Source organism: Brassica napus, chromosome C2 (genome assembly GCF_020379485.1).
Source record: "Brassica napus cultivar Da-Ae chromosome C2, Da-Ae, whole genome shotgun sequence".
Taxonomy (NCBI): Eukaryota; Viridiplantae; Streptophyta; class Magnoliopsida; order Brassicales; family Brassicaceae; genus Brassica; species Brassica napus.
Genome location: NC_063445.1, coordinates 24,492,976 through 24,514,256, shown reverse-complemented (window position 1 = coordinate 24,514,256; position 21,281 = coordinate 24,492,976). Strand labels below are relative to the sequence as shown.

The 21,281-nt window shown below is 38.3% G+C and overlaps 1 pseudogene; it reads left to right on the top strand.

Annotated features, from left to right (window-relative positions):
- The first annotated feature begins 535 nt into the window (after positions 1-535).
- LOC106414744 lies at positions 536-20,826 on the top strand (annotated as a pseudogene).
- The last annotated feature ends 455 nt before the right edge of the window (positions 20,827-21,281 follow it).

Sequence of the window (21,281 nt, the reverse complement as noted above, 5' to 3'; positions counted from 1 at the left end):
ATGGTCCCATTTAAAAATTACATATAAAAAAATTATGACTTCTATTTTAATAGAATAGATGATAATATAAAATGTTTAAAAAATAAAATAATTTAAAAGATGTTTATTTACATATTTCTAAGATTGTAATCTAAAAAAAATTGTATCTTTACCAAAATAGAAATATACAAAAAAAAAGTACAAAATAAAACTTTATAAATAGCTAAATAAATAAATAATATCCTAATTATTACTATACTTTAATATTAATTAGTTAGATTTGAGTTATATACACAATATAAATTTATAATATATATATATATATATATATATTTAAAAACTAATAGCATTACAAAATATTAAATACCAAAATAATAAAAAAAATAGTTGAAATGTTATTGTTTAAATTATAAAATAATTAAAGTACATATACACACGAATAAATTTTATATCAACATAGGTGATTCCATAAAATAAAAATATGATAAACTAACGCAATACATAATAAACTTATATGACTACACTTCTAAATTAAAATATTATTTTTATTATTTTTAAAAATTATGATATTATTTTATAGTACATGTTATTTAAGAGAATAAAACACCATTGTATTATAAAAAATCATGTAAATTTTAACAAACATTACAACTACAAATCATATTCCTAAATGTACTAAATACTTTTTGGCAAATTAAGAGTATATGAGTCTTGGATCTACTAAAATATCTGCACTTGCAAGATTACAATTTGAAAAAATAATTAATAATAATTATAACTAAAAATCTAAATAATCCATATTCCTAAAGCAAAATATGAAATTTAATTCTCATTATATTAGGTTTTATAGAAAATAATCTTATGGTTTAAAATCTAATTAGTTATTAAATGTTATACTTGCTAACCCATCTAACAATAGTGAAGTTCCTCCACTATATAAGGAGTGTCACTATCCCATATCATCATCATCATAACTATCAATTCTTTCTTTCTCTTTCGCTCACCAGCAATAATTAACCATTATTTCTTCGACGAGAAAATGGCTATTGATCCGAGTCTTTCTTTGGCTTCTATAACTGGATCATTTCCATTTCTGAGTCTGGACCTTTGTCTCAGCATTGTCCTCTTGATATCCCTTTTCGTTTTCTGGTTGACCCCAGGTGGCTTTGCCTGGGCAATTTACAAAGCTCGTTTCCATACCCGGGTACAATCCAAAACCCGAGCCGCCATTCCTGGCCCGGCAGGTCACCCCATCATTGGCCTCCTCTTGGCCTTCGTCAATAACGCCTTAACACACAGAATCCTCGCCAGTATTGCTAACTCCTGCAATGCAAAAGCTCTCATGGCGTTCTCTATCGGTTCTGTAAGCTCAAGAATGATGAGCTCGACTACGTGGAACAAAGGAATGTGTCACACATGCTGATCTATGTGTGACACACGATTACGAGTTTGTTATGGACCGATGACGTGTCAGATAACTATTGGGCCCAGAATATTACTTTTGTGTGAAGTCAAGAAGATTTGGGTTTACCACAATATTAGGAAACATAATATTATGGGGAACGTATATAACTAGATTACCGTGGGTAGATTTAGGTTAGATGTTCAATTGAGAAAAAACTTGAGCAAGAGGTGTGTTCTTGTCAAGTAAAGAGTTAACAAAGGCGAGTTTCTAGTGAGAGCAGCTCGGCTTTTGTGTTTGAGAGTTTAGAAACTGGTCCGTCTCAAGTCATGTGTGACTGAGAGTAAATCGGATTAAACAGATCTATGAGGATTGTTTAAAAGGTTTCTAATATACAAGAAAGAGTTCTTGGTATCTATTGTGTGTTCCTTTATTTGGTAATACCTGAACTTTCATTTGGTATCAGAGCGGCAAACCTCTGTGGTATCGAATACGACTAACAGGTTGAGGTCCTGTGGATTTCATGGAAACCATGAAGGAACTGGTGACTTTACCGAAGCCTATAATGCTGGACGGTGGGAACTTTGGTCATTGGAAGGCAAGGATGCGACACATAATCAGAGGAATTGATGAAGATGCTTGGACTGCGGTTGAAGAAGGTTGGTATGCACCCACGATGTTGATGGATGACAAAACTATGGGATTAAAACCTAAAGATAGGTGGACCGACTCTGATAAGGCAGCTTCGAAATTCAACTCTAAAGCTCTCACTGTCATATTCTCAGCTGTAGACTTGGATCAATTCAAGATCATCCAAGGATGTGAGTCAGCCAAAGAAGCTTGGGATACTCTAATCAATCACTTCGAAGGAAATACCAGTGTGCGAAGAACTAGGATTGATCATTTGGCTTCAAGATTTGAAAACTTGAGAATGGGAGATGATGAACCCATTGATGGTTTCATATCCAAAATCAGCGAGCTAGCCAGTGAGTCTTCTGTTCTCGGAAAAAAGTATGAAGAAAAGGATCTGGTGAAGAAGCTAATGCGATGTCTGCCTCCTCGATTTGAAGCTTACAAAGCTGTGCTTAACATCGCTGTGGACACTGACGAGATGAAGTTTGATCAACTATCTGGTATCTTGAAGGTACATGATCTTGAAAAGACTGATCGACTATCGAACACTCCTAAGAGTATAGCCTTCTCGGCTGAATCTAAAGGAGATGACAGATTTGCAAAGATTGAGGATAACTTGGGATTAATGGCACAGAACTTCAACAAGTTTGTTAAGCGTATGGAGAAAAGTGGAGGCAGATCAAATGGACGCTTTCACAAGAATGAATCTGAGCGTTTTAATTCTCAAACCTCAAGGTCTGAGACTGCTAAAACTTCAAGAAGGAAAGAACTTCAGTGTCATGAATGTGAAGGATTTGGTCACTTTCGGAGTGAGTGTCCTCTAACTAAGAGAAATTAGCTTAAGTGCATTGATTGCAAAGGCTTTGGACACACTCGTAGTGAATGTCCGAACAATCTGAAAAAGGACAAATCGCTTGTGTGTTTCAGTGACACAGACTCAGACAGTAACAGTGATGGTGAAGAACTACTATTAAACTTTGTAGAATTCGTTGCTCAAGATGATGCGGGGGTTAATAAACCAGCTGAGGGTCCTGACAATGAAGAGGATGATGATGATCTTATTCAAGATCTTGAAGCAGAATACATATCACTTTTTGACAAGTTTACCGAGCTAAGTCATGAGAATCTACAACTACTGAAAGACATAGCAATGCTGAAAGTGCTGGTCAACATTCTGGAGTTGGAGCAACCCAGCATTCAGTCATCTTCTCAATCTGGGTCAAAGGAATCTTATCAAGAAATTATGTCTCTTCGAAAAACAGTGTCTGACCAAGAAAGGAATTAGAAACAATCTGAGGTCAAGTTTAAGCAACTGAATGATCTTCTTGTTCAAGAGATGGATAAAAGCAAATTACTTGAAAGTCAACTCACTGAAAACTATAAGAAGCTGAGGATGCTCAATACGGGTACCTCGACTCTCGATCATCTACTAACCTTGGGTCAGAGTTCGACAGCACACTGGGGCTTAGGATATCAAGGAGCTGTATCCAACAGGTGAGCAAATCGTCTTTATAAAGGAGGCACCAAGCGAAAATCTTGAGAAGAACGTCGTAGAAGCTAAACCTGCCTTAGTGAATGTCAGAACCGAAAACAGGGCTGGGTCAAAATGACAAGGGAATGGCTGTCTTTTCTGTGGAAAATGAGGGCACAATGTCAGGTTTTGCTATTTTCGTATGCATTAGTACGAACGAGCTTGGAGACTAAACCTCTGCCATATAGAACCCAACAACTATGGTCATGTCTGGATAGCAAAACGAGACTTGTATCCTAACTACAAGGAGCGCACTCAAAAGGTGTCACACATGGAGCCTGTTGTGTCAAACACTACGACAGATTACAATCCAGTATGTAATATAGCACACATACATGAGGAGCCGGCTCTGATTAGCCATGTCGCCTATACTAGTACTGAACACAACAATCCAGACAGTCCTCCTTGGTATTTCGACAGTGGATGTTCTAGGCATATGACCGGAAATCAAGACTACCTCGATAAAATTCAGTGTGTGAAAGGTGGTAAAGTTACTTTTGGTGATGGAGGCTATGGTAAAATTCGAGGAGTTGGTGTAATGGAGAGAGATGATCTTCCTCGTCTTATAAGTGTATACTTTGTGGATGCACTCAATGCTAATCTAATCAGTGTAAGTCAGCTCTGTGACGAAGGCTGGAGGTTATCTTCAACAACAAAGAATGTCGTGCAATTGATGCAAAGGGCAATCTGGTGTTGTGCGGAGTCCGTTCGGGAAACAACTGCTATATGTGGAAGCCATCACAAACGTGTTTTACTGCCAGGGAATCAACTCTTGACCTATGGCACAAGAAACTTGGGCACATGAACACTAATGGACTAACAAGACTCGTGAATGCTGAAGTGGTTAGAAGAGTACCAGAGTTGGAACGAGAGACAGACACAGTGTGTGGAGCGTGTTGCAAAGGAAAACAGATCAAAGTACAACACAAACAGATTGCTGAAATCAGATCCACACGCATATTGGAGCTTGTGCACATGGATCTTATGGGTCCCATATCTCCTGAGAGTATTGCCAGCAAGTGATACATTTTTGTCTTGGTTGATGACTTTTCAAGATACACCTGGGTGGACTTTCTCCGTAACAAGTCCGATGCTATAGACAGTTTCAAAATCTTAGCATTGCAACTGAAACAACAGAAAGGCGGGATCATTCAGATCAAGAGTGATCATGGTGGTGAGTTTCAGAATGAACATTTCGATCAGTTCTGTCAAAGTCAAGGCATTCGACATCAGGATGCTGCTCCCAGAACCCCTCAACAAAATGGAGTTGTGGAAAGGAAAAACAGAACTTTGCAAGAGATGGCACGAGCAATGTTGTGTGGTAACAATGTTCCATCTGGTTTCTGGGCAGAAGCCGTTGCTACTGCGTGCTATGTGATAAACCGAGTGTATGTCAAACCTAAGACTAAGACCACGCCATATCAGATCCTCAAAGGAAAAACCCCCAATCTCAGTCACATGCATGTTTTTGGTTGTCTCTGCTACATTCTCAATGACAAGGAACATTTAGGGAAATTTGAAGCTAAAAGCGATGTTGGTATGTTTCTGGGTCACTCGACAAACAGCTCAGCATATAGAGTCTACAATCAACGCACTAAGTTTATTGGAGATAGTGTGAATGTTGTGTTTGATGATAATGTTGGTTTCTATCAGACAAGAGTAACACAAAGCATGGAGTGTGTTACACAGACGACAGCTGCACCTCTTGAGGCTAAGGTTAAGGATGAGTCTGAAGATGAAAGCGAGCCCGATGGTGAATAAGTCAATCTGGATGAAGGACGAGTTCATAAAAATCACTTGTCTGCTGATGTTATTGGAGGAATATTTGATGATTGAGTCACACGTAAGAAGAAGATTAACTTCAAAGATATGGTCAAATTGGCGTGTTTCATGGCTGAGATGAAGAAATTGGAGTGCTTTGTCTCACTAATTGAACCAAAGAACATCCAGGAAGCTCTAGATGATGAATTCTGGACAGACTCAATGCATGAAGAAATGGAGCAGTTTGATCGTCTTCAAGTTTGGGAGCTAGTTCCTAGACCCGAAAATGTGAACATTGTGGGGACTAAATGGATTTACAAGAACAAGACAGATGAAGAAGGCAATGTGGTCAGGAATAAGTCGAGACTTGTTGCTTAGGGTTACTCTCAGATTGAAGGCATTGATTTCGATGAGACATTTGCACCAGTTGCTCGACTTGAGTCAATTTGACTTCTTTTCGGAATAGCTTGTCATCTCAGAATCAAATTTTATCAAATGGACGTAAAAAGTGCGTTCCTGAATGGGGTTTTACAAGGAGAGATTTACGTGACACAGCCCAAGGGGTTTGAAGATCCTCATTTCCCTGATCACGTCTACAAGCTTAAAAGAGCTCTTTACGGCCTGAAGCAAGCTCCTCGAGCTTGGAACGAGAGGTTGACTGATTTCCTTCTCAAAAACGGTTTTCAGCGAGGGAGAGTTGACGAAACTCTGTTCATTGAAGAGAAAGGAAAATGAATTCTGATCATTCAAGTCTATGTAGATGAGATCATATTTGGAGGAACCTCTCAGGAATGGTAGATGAGTTTGTCAAAACAGTGACCAGGGAATTTGAGATGAGCATGGTTGGTGAGCTGAACTACTTTCTTGGACTTCTGATCAAGCAATTGGAGGATGGTATCACGGTGTCACATAGCACATATGCTAAGAATTTGGTCAAAATATTTGGGATGCAAACGAGTAAGATATCAAGAACTCCTATGAGCACCACGACTAAGCTCTCTCGGGATGATGAAGGAAAATCAGTGGATGAGAAGCTATACCGGGCAATGATTGGTTCTCTTCTCTATCTAATGGCAAGTCGTCCTGATTTGTGCTTGAGTGTGGGGATATGTGCACGCTACCAGGCACATCCTAAGGAACCGCATCTCAATGCTGTCAAACGAATTATAAAATATGTGAAGGCTACACTTGATTTTGGTTTGCATTACACTTTTGAAACTAACGTGAACCTTGCAGGTTATTGTGATACTGATTGGGCGGGCTGCTTAGATGACAGACGAAGCACCTCTGGTGGTTGTTTCTTTCTTGGAAATAACATGGTGTCGCACAGCAAGAAACAAAATTGTGTGTCTCTTTCGACAGCTGAGGCCGAGTATATCGCATTGGGAAGCTGTTGTACTCAGCTATTGTGGATGCGTCAAATGCTTGTGGATTATGGTATCACCTCTGATCCTATACTTGTTCACTGTGATAATATGAGTGCAATAAATCTGTCTAAGAATCCTGTTCAGCACTCACGTACCAAACATGTGGATATCAAACATCACTTTGTAAGAGAATTGGTTGAGTTAAAAGTTGTGATCCTCGAGCACGTATCATCTGAAAAGCAACTAGCTGATCTGTTTACTAAACCACTAGATTACAACACCTTTCTGGGCCTCCGGAAGGCGTTGGGAATCGTGAATCTCTGAGAATTTCATCTCTGAGAGGAGAGTCGCTGTAAATATGTGATACTACATGTTTCGATGTCACCCCATAACATCAACACTTTGAACCGACAAGTTCTCTCTGGGAAAGCTATTCATTTCGATTCCTGATCTCACACTCGTGTGATTCACTTGTGAAAGGCACTCATCTGGGACCAGGATGCTACATCATTTTCGGTTTGAGTCTTGATCACTGTCTGGATTGAATAAGGAAACACAAAAGAGGCTGAGTGCTTGATATGGAAAAGTTTGTGTACTAAACAACTGAAAAGTGCTACAAAAAAAAAAAAAAAAAAAAAAGGAAAAAGGCCTTGAATGATGGGTACTCGTTTTGGAGATGGGTGTCACTCCACTTTGACTCTGACTTCGATCACTACCTGGACTAGGCAGACCTGGATCTCAGTTCTTGAAAGAAAAAAAAATGTGTCTATTATTTCTCTATCGGGTTGGAGAGATAGATGACACAAGACGTCTAAAGTGTGTTTCCAGACTTTAGAGATGAGTGTGACGATGGAATTGAACTTGGATGGCAATCCTAGGAGAATCTCGCTTGTGACAGCTACTCGGCTGAGAAATAACTACTGGGTTAGTTTCATTGATTTCTACAAAAATTTTGGTGACAAGTTATGTTTAGTACACGTTCTCTGCGACTCTTCTCCCAAACAAAAGGCATAAAAGAGAGTGTCTTCATGTTCTATTGTATATATATATAGTGGTGGTTCTTGTGATACGTTGCTCGTCATGGTCTGGTTGATACTCCCAATTTCTTTTCACGGCAGTAAGAGATGTTTGCATTACTGGTTATATTTCTAAGTGCTAAGTTTTCTTATAAAATAAAATTTAAAAAAAAATTGTGCATTTATATTCTTTGTGTGCAATTCGGGTCTGTCTACTTGTGTTACTAATGGCCCATCTAAGTTGTTGCTAGGGTTATCTCTCCTTATGCCACATCTGAGATCTTTTGGTCGACACACTCTCCCCTCTCAAAACAACATGCAACCATCAAGACGAAGCAGGCGACTCCAGAATCTTGCGGAAGCGGCAATCGTTTTCTCTTAGCTCACCGAGACAGCTCCGATGGATATTCATCTGACAGCCACCGGCTCGAGTCAACAATCGAGGAATCATTCTCGTCTCCGTGCTCAACCTGTTGTTTCTCCGCCTCCGCCGGAACAGACTGAACAAGAATTTGAATCTCTATCTGAAAATTCCTCCGAAGACAATGATAACAATTCGCTTGGGGAAGCTGAGACTCCTGCGAACCTGTCTAAAGAACAGAGATATGAGGAAAGCCGAAGCATGTATCAAACTAAGGCTCAGTTTTACCCTGATCTGTTGCAGCCAAAGCGCATGCCTTTAACCCCAAAGTTCATCAGTATGGCGGCGACTGAAAGGTACCAAGGTCTGCGAGGCAGGAAGGTCATCAATCAACAACGCCTTGATCTCTTGGATGAGAAACTAGCTGATGTCAGGAAGATTGTGACCGATGCTGGATTGATTCACACTCTCATCGACTTTGACGCGTATCAGCCAAATGTGGTAAGAGAGTTTATTACCAATCTCTATGAAGCTGAGGAACGAGATGATGGTGTAGCTGTGTATGTGCGAGGATCTCTGATTGATTTCTCTCCGAGTTTGATAAATTCCTTGTATTGTATTCCTGAGTTCGAGGAAGATCCCAACTTGATGGAGGAAGATATAGATGAAGTATGTGGTTTTCTCACCAATGGTCAGATCAATCGTTGGGAAAACATGAGCTCGAAGTACCTCACAAAAACAAATCAAGTGTTGTATAAGCTGGTCTGTTCAAACTGGATCCCTTCGATGAACTACACATCCATGAATCAAGAGCGTCTCAAGTTTGTCTACATGCTTCACCATCACGAAGTTGGTTTTGACTTCGGAAAGCTAGTGTATGATCAGATTATTGCGATGGGTGAGAACACTAAGACAAAAAGGACTCCGCGCATCATGTTTCCTACCTTGATTCAGCAAGTTATTCACTTTCAGCGAATCATTCCTTCTGACACTCGAAATGATGAATTCACTGGACTTCCAAAGCTGGTTGTCAAAGACATGAAGGCTGGGAGAGGCACATGAGCTGAATCGAGTAATGCTAGTCTTGAGGAAGACATTAACCGAACCATTGAAAGCCTTAAGGCAATTCGTATTCGTCTGAGGAGTAAGAATATCCTATCTTATTGTGTATGTCTTATGTGTGTGTTGCTAACAGATAATTTTTATCTAAATGTGCACCTAAGCAGGGGGAGAGTATGCCCAGTACGCACAAACTCAGCAAGAGAATGAAGAGGAGGATGAAGATGGTGATGAAGAAGATGCTATTACTCGCTGTTGTGTGTCTTTAGCTATGCTCAGTATTTTGATGCCTCTATCTAGACTTGATGTTCGGAATGTAGTGCTAAGGCTTCAGTCAAAACAATGTGTTAAGCTTGACTCTTGATGTAGTATGATTTGATGCTTGTGGGATTACCAATGATATGCCTATCCTTGTTTTGGAATACTCTATGTCATGCTTGTTGGTGCAGGTAGCCTAGGATGTCACATTCAGATAAAAAGGGGGAGAATGTAAGCTCAAGAATGATGAGCTCGACTACGTGGAACAAAGGAATGTGTCACACATACTGATCTATGTGTGACACACGATTACGAGTTTGTTATGGACCAATGACGTGTCAGATAACTATTGGGCCCAAAATATTACAATGGTATGAAGCCAAGAAGATTTGGGTTTAGCACAATATTAGGAAACAGAATATTGTGGGAAACGTATATAACTAGATTACTGTGGGTAGATTTAGGTTAGATGTTCAATTGAGAAAAAGCTTGAGCAAGAGGTGTGTTCTTGTCAAGTAAAGAGTTAACAAAGGCGAGTGTCTGGTGAGAGCAGCTCGGCTTTTGTGTTTGAGAGTTTAGAAACTGGTCCGTCTCTATTCGTGTGTGACTGAGGTAAATCGGATTAAACAGATCTAAGAGGATTGTTTAGAAGGTTTCTAATATACAAGAAAGAGTTCTTGGTATCTTTTGTGTGTTCCTTTATTTGGTAATTCCTGAACTTTCAGGTTCGGCCCGGTTTGTTATAACTAGCGAACCGGAGACCGCCAAAGAGCTCTTAAACAGCTCTGCTTTTGCGGACATGCCTGTGAAAGAGTCTGCTTACGAGCTGCTTTTTCACAGATCTATGGGGTTTGCTCCGTTTGGTGATTACTGGAGAGAGCTGAGGAGAATCTCTTCTACTCATCTCTTTAGCCCTAAGAGGGTCTCCGGTTTTGCGAGTCCCGTAGAAAAATCGGGAATAGTATGGGAGAAGATATCAACAGCACAATGGCGAGTTATGGAGAGGTGCAGATCAGAAGAATCCACTACTAGAAAACAGCGGTATTCTGACGGACATTCCGACGGAAAATGAAATCCTCGGAATATCCCGAGGAATTTCCTCGGAATATACCGACGGAATTCCGAGGAAATACTAATCCGTCGGAATATTCTTATGGAATACCGAGGAAAAACGTATTCCTCGGAAAAAACCGATGAATTCCGAGGATATATTATAGCCGTTAGAGAGCCGTTGGGGGATTTTAAAAATTCTGAGGAAATTCTGACGAACTAGCCGTTTCCGTCGGAATTCCGTCGGAATTTCCTCGGTCTGTCGGCAGGATTTCAACTATAAATACAAGCACCCCTCTTCCTCTTCATTCACTCCATATCTTCATCCTCCCTCTTACTCTCTTTACACACGAATTTGATTCATAAAAAACATGTCTTCTTCAAATTATTTTCGTTCTTGGATTGATCGACCTCATTTGGATCCGAACACGAGATTGCTTACGGAAGAATACCAACGAGGTATAACCGAATTCATGGGGTTAGTTCACCGACAACCGGAAGCAAAAACAGGTATGTTAAGATGTCCTAGCTCTAATTGTAAAAATAGAAAGGTTATTAAAGAGTGGGATGTTTGGACTCATCTATATTTGAGTGGGTTTACACGAAGTTACAAAATTTGGTATCATCATGGGGAAACTGATTATGAACATGGTAGTACTAGCGAACCTCAGCCAGCGGTAAGATTAGAAGAACCAATTAGAACGGATGTAGATTATGGTGTAGGTACTGAGCAGATAGTAAATGATCATTTTAGAGGGGAAGATTTACCCAATGCACAAGCTAGGAGATTTTATGATATGTTGGATGCTGGAAAGCAACCATTGTACGAAGGTTGCAGAGATGGTCATTCAGCTTTATCATCTGCTACAAGATTGATGGGCATTAAAACAGAATACAATTTGGCTGAAGACTGTGCGGATGCGATTGCTGATTTTGTAAAAGGTATTCTACCCGAGGATAATGTAGCTCCTGGTTCATACTACGAGGTTCAGAAACTCGTAGCTGGTCTTGGTTTATCGTATCAGGTAATAGATGTATGCAGCGACAACTGCATGATTTATTGGAGGGCGGATGAACAGCGGGTTACATGCAAATTTTGTGGAAAGCCTCGTTATAAAGATACGAGTGGAAGAGTTCCAGTGCCATATAAAAGGATGTGGTATTTGCCTTTGACGGAAAGGTTGCAGAGGTTGTATCTGTCTGAACGCACAGCGCAACCAATGAGATGGCATGCGGAGCACTCAACAGATGGTGAGATCAGACATCCTTCAGATGCAAAAGCGTGGAAGCATTTCCAATCAAAATATCCCGACTTTGCGTATGAGAGAAGAAATGTCTACCTTGGATTATGTACTGATGGTTTCAGTCCGTTTGGGAAGAGTGGAAGACAGTATTCTCTATGGCCCGTCATTCTTACACCATACAACCTACCCCCAAACTTGTGCTTGCGACGAGAGTTTTTGTTTCTCTCGATTCTCGTTCCCAGACCAGAGCATCCTAAGAGATCACTTGATGTGTTTCTTCAGCCACTTATATATGAGTTGCAACAACTATGGGCTCAAGGTGCTGAAACATACGATGTTTCGTGTAAAGAAAACTTTCAAATGCGGGCAGTACTAATGTGGACAATAAGTGATTTTCCAGCATATGGTATGTTGTCTGGATGGACAACGCATGGAAGGCTATCATGTCCATATTGTCAAGATAACACTGATGCTTTCCAACTAAAACACGGAAGGAAAACGTGTTGGTTTGACTGTCACAGGAGATTCCTACCACCTGATCATCCATATCGTAGGAGTAGGAATTTGTTTACGAAGAACAAGAGGGTGTTTGACAGTCCACCTCCGAAAATTTGTGGGAGAGATTTGAAGATACAACTAAGAGATTTTGGTGCAGAAAGGACGCCAGACGTCGGTGGACATGAGCGTTTTCCGGTAGATGCTGCTGGAGAACTACATAACTGGCACAAAAAAAAGTATTTTCTGGGATCTGCCATACTGGGAGGATCATCTGCTAAGGCATAATTTAGATGTCATGCATATTGAGAAGAACGTTTTTGACAATCTCATGAACACGATCCTTAATGTTCAAAGTAAAACAAAGGATAATTTGAAGTCAAGACTGGATTTAGTCGATATATGTGCTCGTTCAGAACTTCATGTTGATGAGAATGGTAGGGCTCCTTTTCCCATATACCGACTTGATGCATAGGGAGAAGTTGCGTTCTTTGATTGGATTTCAAACGATGTGGAATTTCCAGACGGTTACGCATCAAATTTTCGTAACTGTATCGACAAAAAGGAAGGAAAGTTTACTGGCTTGAAAAACCACGATTGCCATGTAATGATGCAGCGCCTCCTTCCGTTCGCCTTCAAGGAACTATTAGCACGAAATGTTCATGAAGCAATTGCAGGGATAAGTGGTTTCATCCGCGATTTATGCACGAGATCAGTGACTCTTGAAGGTATTGAAAATTTGAAGACTAACATAGCCGTGATTCAGTGCAACCTTGAGAAGATATTTCCTCCCTCATTTTTTGATGTTATGGAGCATCTTGTTATTCACCTGGCAAAAGAATTGGAACTTGGTGGTCCTCTGCAGTATAGATGGATGTATCTGTATGAGCGGTATATGTTCCATTTGAAGAAGATGGTGAAAAATTTAAGTAGGGTGGAAGGTTCTATAGTCGCACAGATGATCAATGAAGAAACTTCAAACTTTGCCGAGTACTACTTTCCAGCAGAAGTTCAGACCAAAAACAGAAGACCTGCTCGGCATGATGATAGAGGCGAACGGGCAACATATCATGTTACGGTTCCGGACATTTTCACAGACGTTGGACGACTTAGCGGAAAACCAAAGGACCGTCGACTTACTGAGCAGGAGCGCAGTCATTTGCAAACATATTTGCTCACCAACTGCGAAGATGTTCTTCAATATGAGAGGTAAATAAATTAGCTTACAAATTTTTATTTTAACAAGTTGAAATTTAAATTTTAATTAATTACATTATTGTCATCATATACAGGATTTTCATGGCAGAAAAGCGGTTCGAGTATAGATACGCCACAGAGGACGAACTAGAAGAAATGAAGCAGAGAGAATTTTCTGGATGGATGTTTACTTATGTGAGTGCTTTAAACAAATTAAAATATATTTTATCACATATTTATACTAATTCACATTTATTGATATAACATATATATATGTGCTATTAATAGGTGTCTGCTGGTTTGGCCAGAGGTGAAACATTTGACGATTGGATACGTGAGATGGTCGTTGGACCAAACTTTGTTGTGAAGTCATATCCGAGATTTTGTACTCGAGGATATGCATTCACAACTCAGAAGAGGAGACGTTCGAGTACGACTTATGATGCTGGCGTTTGTTCTGCATCGGGAGATGATGTATACTACGGACACATACATGAGATTTTGGAAATCAAGTATTTGGGCATGGTTGGATTGCGCTGTATTGTTTTCTATTGTGATTGGCACGACAACACTCCAGACCGAGGTGTGAGAACAGATGCATTTGGTGTTACATCAGTAAATTCGAGGCGAAAGCTGCAATATTATGATCCTTTCATTCTTGCTTCTCAGGCCGATCAGGTAATTAAATGTTAATTATTCAGAATGATTCATCATCATGTGTATTAATTTATAATTTTACTAAGAATTTTCTAAATGTTACAGGTTTGTTATACCAAGTACCCCCGGGTAAGGAACAGAGATGATCCATGAGTTACTGTTACAAGACTCAACCCGAGAGGCCGAGTTCAGGGAAGTTCTGAGCTGGAAGATCCACTACAACCAAGCACATCCGGCAACTTAAGTGCAGCAGAAGATTTAGCTGGAGTTGGCCTTGTAGTCGATTTAACCGACTTCGGAGAGGAAGCTGTCGTTCACGTAGAGGATGAACCAGTGATTGGAGAGTTTCACCAAGATTCAGATTCAGATTCATCTGGTGATGACGACTCGGAAACAGACTACCATTGATTTTTTTTTTTTAAAAAGAAATACCGTGGAAATTCTGAGGAAAACTTGATATACTCGATCGATCGATCACATTTTTTTTTTTTAAAGAAATACCAAGGAATTTGTTTTTCCTCAGAATTTCCTCGGAATATTCCGAGGAAATTCCGAGGAAACAAGGTTTTTAAATCGAAAACAACGTTTTTCGGTTCGAATAACACTTATATAACCTTTATTAAGTGTCTTAGACTTATTATGTAGTCAAAAATTTGTTTCTTACCCTATAATAAACATTTTTCCGATTGTATGAACGAAATCCCCTCAACATAAGAGAAACACTTATACACTTTAATGAACGGTAAAGGGAATACTTACAATTCCTTTTGAAATTTTGTTATTTCATGGTTTATGCTCATCTATACAAAGAATCCTCAATTGAATGCATTACAATTGTATAAGAAATGAAATACGGCAAAAAAAATTGATGTTTTGAAACCCCAAACACTAGTTCCTCGGTATTTCCTCGGAATATTCCGACGGAATTCCGAGGAAGATAAGGGTTTCCTCGGAATTTCCTTGGAATATTCCGAGGAAATTCCGAGGAAACAAGGGTTTTAAATCGAAAACAACATTTTTCGGTTCGAATAACACTTACATAACCCTTATTAAGTGTCTTAGACTTATTATGTAATCAAAACTTTGTTTCTTACCCTATAATAAACACTTTTCCGGTTGTATGAACGAAATCCCCACAACATAAGAGAAACACTTATACACTTTAATGAACGGTAAAGGGAATACTTACAATTCGTTTTGAAATTTTGTTATTTCATGGTTTATGCTCATCTATACAAAGAATCCTCAATGGTATGCATTACAATTGTATAAGAAATGAAATACGGCAAAAAAAATTGATGTTTTGAAACCCCAAACACTAGTTCCTCGGTATTTCCTCGGAATATTCCGACGGAATTCCGAGGAAGATAAGGGTTTCCTCGGAATTCCCTCGGAATATTCCGAGGAAATTCCGAGGAAACAAGGTTTTTAAATCAAAAACAACGTTTTTCGGTTCGAATAACACTTATATAACCCTTATTAAGTGTCTTAGACTTATTATGTAGTCAAAAATTTGTTTCTTACCCTATAATAAACACTTTTCCGATTGTATGAACGAAATTCCCACAACATAAGAGAAACACTTATACACTTTAATGAACGGTAAAGGGACTACTTACAATTTGTTTTGAAATTTTGTTATTTCATGGTTTATGCTCATCTATACAAAGAATCCTCAATGGTATGCATTACAATTGTATAAGAAATGAAATACGGTAAAAAAAATTGATGTTTTGAAACCCCAAACACTAGTTCCTCGGTATTTCCTCGGAATATTCCAACGGAATTCCGACGAATATTTTACTATCCGTCAGAATTTCCTCGGCATATTTTCATTTAACCGGGCAAATATTTCGCGAAAATTGAAATTAGAATTCCGACGGATAGTATCCGTCGGACCCTAGGTTTTATAACCACGAGCCGCTTCTTCTTCCCCATTTCTCTCTTCTTCCTCTGCGCGACTCCTCTCTCATCTCCGGCGATTTCCCCCTGAAATCCGACGATATCTTCGGCGATCTCCCCCTTCTCTTACACAAATCATGTAAGGACCCTATCCCACTCTCTTCGGTTCTATTTGTTAAGTTTTTGTGTAGTTTTGATAGATTTTTGTTAGGGTGATTGGTTAGGATTGTGATTTGGTTGTATAATAGGTTTAGAATTGTGATTTGGTTGAATAATTTGTTTTGTTGAATTGATTTAGAATTTTTTTACAATTTTTTTATTTTTTTTATATTTATAAAATCGATTTTTGTATATAAAATCGATTTTTGTATTTTACAAAACGAATTTTGTATACAAATTCGATTTTTTGGATTTTACAAAATGTTTTTCGTATATAAATTCGATTTTTTGGATTTTACAAAACATTTTTAATATCTATAAAACTTTTTTTGTGATTAGAAACTATTATTTGGGATTTAAAAAAAAAATATATATATATATATATATATATATTATTAAAACTATTTTTTGTAATTATTAAACTATTTTTTATTTATTAAAACTTTTTTTGTTTATTAGAACTTTTTATATATTTATTAAACATTTTTAATATTATAAATTTTTTTTTTTTATGATTAAAAACTATTATTTGGGAAAAATATATGTATTATTAAAACTATTTTTTGTAATTATTAAACTATTTTTTATTTATTAAAACTATTTTTATTTATTAGAACTATTTTTATATATTTATTAAACATTTTTAATATCTATTAATCTTTTTTTTGTGATTAAAAACTATTATTTGGGATTTTTTTTTTAAAAAAAAATTAATTTATATATTTTTATATTTATTAAATATATTTTTTTTAATTTATAGGTCTCATGATGATCAGACCCGGCCTCGACAGCGTCGTGGTCGTGGTGGTACGGGGAGTCAGTCTCGGGATTCCAGCCATTTTCAGGATTCCCCTTCGCCCCACAGCTCCTACCATACATCTCCCTCTGCTGCACCCGCTCCTGCTCCTCTCGCTCCCGCTGCTGCATCCGATCCTGCTCCTCAGGGTCCTCCGGGAGTGATGAGTGTTGCGGAGTTTGTTCAACAGCCCGGTCGTGACCATCTTCCGTATCTCACTCCGTATCCACATGGACGGGGTCAAACATGGTAATTAAACATTTTTTTTTCTTTAAATTTGGATTCATTATTAACCGTTTGTTTTTTTTATTAGGTTCAACCGATCCGGGAACGGGATCAGCGCATGGATCAACCGTATGATGTACTCGGCCCTCGACAGGGGACATCCGACTTTCACTCACTTCCCTACCGACAAGCAGCATCTGTGGTTTCGTCAGTTTGCGGTAAGTATTCTAATTTTTTACTTATATTTTTAATCTTTAATATAAATTTTCTACTAATTGTGTTTTTTTTTCAGCAAGAGTTCAACTGGAATTCCGATGAGACGCTCTTTATCTATCACCACTTCGTCCATAAAGTTATGGACAACTATGGGAAGCAGATCCACGAGTGGAAGAAGAAGTGGGAAATCAATAAGGTTCGATTTAATTTATTAAACAATTTTTTAATTTATTAAACTATTTTTTTATTTATTAAACAATTTCCTTTTTTTTTTAATAAAAGGTCCCAAAGTCGATGAACGACACGGTCTGGAAGGAGTTGTGTGCGCATTGGGATAAGGAAGAGACGAAAGAAACTTCTTCCACCAACTCCACCAACCGCATGAGCGACCGTAAAGGGAAGGGCATCTACAAGCATAACTTAGGTGCTCAATCTATTGCCACTCTGGGAGATCGCATGGTAAGTTCAACCGCTTTTTCTTCAATTATTTGAGTTTCAGAATTTTAATTTATTGTGCATTTCGTCTAATTTCTAATGTTTCTTTAATTTATGTTTTTTTTCACGGCGGAAGAAAATGATGGCGAGCCGGTTGATGATCTCGCCCTAATGAGGATGGCGTATACCAACAAGAAGACCGGCCAGATTGATGACGGTCTTGTGAGGGACGTGGTCGACCTGGTCCAAACTCAGGTGGTAGACGAAGTGTCTCAGCTTCAAACCGAGGATGACGCTTCGACGGCTTCGACCAACTTGTCCCGGTTTCGAATCAACGAAATCGTTGAATCGGTAAGTCTTTTTTTTTTAAGTTCAATTTATTTATTTCTTGATTTTTATTTTATCATTAGTTTATATTATTTAAATTTGGCTATTTATATTTCAGTCGGTTCCAAAGAAGAAGGGACGTTTGGTCGATTTGGGTCGTCGCTCCCGGTCGGCTGCTCCTTCTTCTGCACCACCGCCATATGTTGATCCAGAAGTTCTTACGGCTCAGCTGAAGGACAAGGATGATCGGATATATGCGTTGGAGACCCAGATGGCAGCTCAACAGGCGGGCTATGAGACACATAAGAGGCTGAACGAGCAGATGATGGAGATGATGAAGAGGATGTACCCGAACGAGGTGTTCCCGAACATTCAAGACCCGTATTTTTTTTTTTTTTTACCAAAAACTCGGAATGTTTTATTTTTATTTGTAGAACTTCGAATTATCTAATATGTTTCAGTTTTAATTTTAATTTTATATTTTCGAATTTAAATTTCAAAAATTTTAATTTTTTAAAAAAAATAATTTTTTTTAAAAAATTAATTTTTTCGAAATTCCGAGGAAAAGAACCCTCGGAAATTTCCGACGACCTTTTTCTCAGAATAAGTCGTCGGAATTTTTAAAAAAAATCCGAGGGAATGTTCCTCGGAATTTTCCGAGGGGCTACGTTCCTCGGAAATTTCCGAGGGCCACGTTCCGAGGAAGTCCTCACTCGGTATATTCCGAGGAACTTTCTGACGATCTAGTGGTCCTCGGAGTTTCCTCGGAAATTCTGTTCTTCGGAATTCCGTTCGGAAATTTCCGAGGGATTTCCGAAGAGTTATTTCCGAGGACTTTTTTCGTCGGTATGTCGTCGGAATAGCGTTATTCCGACTACATACCGTCGATTTTTTTCCTCAGTATGCCGCTGTTTTCTTGTAGTGATCTTGCATTTTGGATCAGTCAACAACGTCATGTCTATCGTTTTCGTAAGAACATATGATTTCAACGATGGTACCAATGAGTTGGAGCACTTCGTGTCCGAAGGCTATGAGCTTCTCGGAATATTTAACTGGAGTGATCATTTCCCGGGAGCGAGGTGGTTAGATTTACAAGGCGTGAGGAGAAGATGCCGTAGCCTTGTCGGTGAGGTGAATGTGTTTGTCGGAAATATAATCGATGACCACATATCAAAGAGGTCTCTTCATGATAGTCAAGAAGAAGAAATCACTGATGAGGATGACTTTGTTGATGTTTTACTTGGCATGCAAGGCAACAGCAAACTTTCCAACTCTGATATGATTGCCGTCCTTTGGGTAAGTAGGTACTAGTATTAGAGCATCTTTCAATGGGAGTCCTTAATTAGGAGTCCTTAAGGAAAAAATAATTAAATAATCAGTAGACTCCACCAAAAGCTAATGATTCAATCTTTAAAATTCTTAAATAAGGACTCTTTCTTAGTGAATCTTTGCACTATTTACGGGTCCCCACGACATGTGGTGATCCGCGATTGGTTGATATATTTTTTTTATCTGAAAAAGAAAAAAAAATAATACTTAAAAAATCAAAATACATTTTTTCTAAGGACTCTTCTTTGGGTAACACCATTGCGGGTGCTCTTATTGTCTCAAGTTATTTTTAATTTATATTTAAAAAAAATATTAACGTATACTCCCTCCGTTCCTTAATGATAGACTTTTTTTAAAAAAAGTTTGTTTCAGAATGATGTATTTTTGTATTTTCTATGAAAAAATTGTAAACTTCAAGAAAATTAATTGACTTTATTGAATTACTATTGGTTAAAAGTTATTGAAAACTGAAAATTACAGAAAACGATACATTTACTAGTAGTTTAATGTGTTTTCTTAATATGTGTGAAAATATTAAAAAGTCTATCTTTTAGAAACGGAGGGAGTATTAAACAATTAATAATATAATTTAGAACCTCTAAATTTAGAATTGTTATTAAAATTCTAGAGTTCTAAATACTGATTTACACATCTATTTTGGATATATTTAAAAAATTCTATTAAAATTGTTACTTTTTTGACGCCTCCAATTCCAATTGCACATACTAATAGTACTACTGTACTAGACGACCGTTATGGTAAGTAGGAGTGTATGTATGTGTTTGTGCATGGATAACAAAAATAAAAATTGTTTTTTTCTGTATAGGAAATGATTTTTAGGGGAACAGACACCGTGGCCATTCTATTGGAATGGATCCTTGCGAGAATGATTCTTCACCCTGACATTCAAGCCAAGGCGCAGGCCGAGATCGATGTTATCGTGGGTGAATCGGGACGTCAAGTCTCAGACCTCCCCAAGCTTCCATACCTCCGTGCCATCGTCAAGGAAACCCTAAGGATGCACCCACCTGGTCCTCGCATGGGCTCGTCTCACCATTCACGAGACTCAGATTGGGACCCACTTTATTCCCGCTGGGACCACTGCTATGGTTAACATGTGGGCTATAACGCATGATGAAAAGGTTTGGCCGGAGGCTCACGAGTATAAGCCAGATAGGTTTCTTGGTGCGCCCGAAAGTGGTAACTTCCCCATCATGGGATCTGATTTGAGGCTTGCTCCCTTTGGTGCAGGGCGTAGGGTCTGTCCTGGTAAGTCTATGGGTATAGCCACAGTGGAGCTATGGCTGGCTCAGTTGCTAGGTAGCTTCAAGTGGGTCCCTTGTGGTGAAGTAGATTTGAGCGAGACTTTGAAGCTCTCTTTGGAGATGAAGAACCCTCTTGTTTGCTAGGCAATCCCTAGGGTTTAATTAGGGCTTCGTTGGTTATCAAACTATGCTATTCTTATCTCTCTCTATCTTGGTTTTGTTTGATTTCCTATTGCTTTATTTTCATTTTGTCCGTAGCTATATCTAAATAAAAGTTCCAATATATGGTAACATTTTTGTTTCAACTTCTTCTTTAAATCAATCTAATACTATATATCATGGTTTAATATCCTAATATGTTACATGATATTTTCGTAATAACATCAGAAATTTCATTTGAAATAAGTATTTACCAAAACTACCATATACACAGGTGTATGCACATAAACTTGTCATTATTGACCACTATAAGGCTATACGGCTATCGATGTAGAATAAACTAATGTAGTTACCTATAAATTAGCTACATTAGTTTATTGGTTTCATTATTAATATATATAATTTTTTTTTAAAATGTCATTATTGACCACTGTACAGCTATCGATGTAGAATAAACT